We start from the raw sequence: 2,176 nt of genomic DNA, 5'->3' as shown, positions 1-2,176 counted from the left end.
TTCCTTTGGCCGAAGCCTTAAAGGAGCTACAATCAAAAGTATAAAAGTATATTATATTGTTATTATATTGTTATTTATATATCTCGATTTTTTTAGATTCATAATTTCAATAAAAAATTTAATCTGATAAAAGTATGCATTTGTATTTTTTTCTCTATCCATTGGTATTTTTTTTATCCGGTAGAAGTTGATGTTGACGTAGTTCTTTTTTCTCTTGACTTTGACCAACTGAAGTTCTAGGAGGCACGTACAGACGATTTCTAACGTTTTTCTCTTTAGCAGTTCAGTCAGAAAATTTCTCCAGAATTTTCGTTGATTCTTATTTCATACGGAGGTAGGAATTTTATTTTAAAATTAACAATTTTTAATTTATGAATGTCCAACAGTATAGTAAATAATTGCAAATATGTTAGTAATTATAATATTATTGAGATTAGATTTCTTTGCTATATATGAATGATTGGCTGTGATTTTGGTTGATTTTGATAATTAATTTGATTCATTCTAAATTGAGTACTGATTTGGATTGAGATAAGTTAAGGAATGATAGAAGTGAAGGAGTCGTGAGGGTGGTGAGTCTATTTTTAAATGGAGGTTCTGTCCAAATTCTTGTAAAAAATATACGAAAAAGTGATTTTATTTTGGAAACCTAATTTATGAGCTTATTTTAAGAAATAACTCTATGTTAGAAAAAGATTTTGTTTACATATTTACTTATATTGAGAAAAGGATTTTGTATTAAAAGTTTGAGTTATAAATTTATACTAAGGAGTGACTTGGGTTTGATTTAATAGCAAAAGAACTCAAAGGGAGTTGAATTTTATTAAAATGAAAAGTGGCTTGGCTTCAAAGAAAATATTTTAATTACTGAAAAATTATTTGACATTTGGAAAGGTTGAGAAATGGATTGGTTAGAACCCTTGAAGGATGACAAAGCCCAGATTTTAGAGGAAATGCTGTCGAAATTTTTATAAAACTTCGAGGCTTTGTTTAAATCGTTATTCAAAAGAAAATTTGATTTAAGACTCATACTACTTGGTTTTCAATTTATCAAGAAAAGCACTATGTCTTAAGTTTAACCTATTGAAAAAAGATTCTTGTTTTAAGCTATAATTTGAGTTCAGTTTATTAAGAAAAATAGTTTTTATTAAATGTTAAGAAGTTTGACTACCTAGAAACTAATCGATTTAAGGTTATGATAGACAAATAAATATGTGGTGATGTGAAGGTTTGATTGATTATTTGGTGATGCGGAGGTATGTGTAATTAAGCGGTGAAACAGAGATATGTTTAATAATGTAGGTGATACAGAGGTGTGTGTATGTAATTGGTGATGTGGAGGCATAATAAAGAGAAAGAAAATGAGAAGTCATATCAAAGAGATAACTGGAAATGTTTTGAGGGTTACCTGAAACTGTAGGTCGATCTCGGACGAGATCTTCTGTGCTGGTCGGAGCCGACGTGTCCGGCAGGTGTGTAGCAGCCGGAGCTGGTGTGTCCGACTTGTGGAACTGAGAATGCTACTGATCCCTTGTCACCGAAGGGTGGGGGGTACCTGCAAGGGACTCCGATGCTTAAGTTAGCAAGGGTATTAAACAGGTATTGAGTAGAATCAGAGTATGAGTTATACCTGGGTGCTCCAGTGTATTTATAATGGTGAAATGTGACATTCTTTAGATAAGATAAGTTAGTTATCTTATCTTATCTTTTGTCGAGGTCAGCTTATCTTCTATGGAACCGGCCTTATCTCTATAGGCTTGGGCTGCCCTTGGATCGGGATCGTATTCCTTGAGTTGGGCCTTTCTTTGGGCTTTCCTGTCGATTTGGACCGAGTTCTTTGCGAAGAAGTCGGTCCGCTTGACCTAAAGAGGTCGGTCGCCTTGTCTGTAGAACATTCCGGGTCGGACAGCTCGACCCAGGGTATGAACAGTGCCCCTACTTGAGCTCGATCTTTTTGTTGAGGTCGAGTCCTGGACTTCGGTCCTTCTCTAGTGAAGCCGAACTCAAGGATTTTGTCGATTCCTTTGTAGAAGCTTTTGAATGTAGAATGTTTTTCCTCTAAAAGTACGCGCTTTTGTATCGGCGCTTTGGGAATGTGCGAGGGTTTAATGCCTTCATTAATTTTAACATTAATTGCCCCGTTTCCCTTAGGCTCTTTATTCTGATTTTGAAAACT

This window comes from Arachis duranensis, chromosome 8 (assembly GCF_000817695.3).
Source record: "Arachis duranensis cultivar V14167 chromosome 8, aradu.V14167.gnm2.J7QH, whole genome shotgun sequence".
In the NCBI taxonomy this organism is placed as follows: Eukaryota; Viridiplantae; Streptophyta; class Magnoliopsida; order Fabales; family Fabaceae; genus Arachis; species Arachis duranensis.
Note: the sequence above shows the minus strand (reverse complement) of the source record.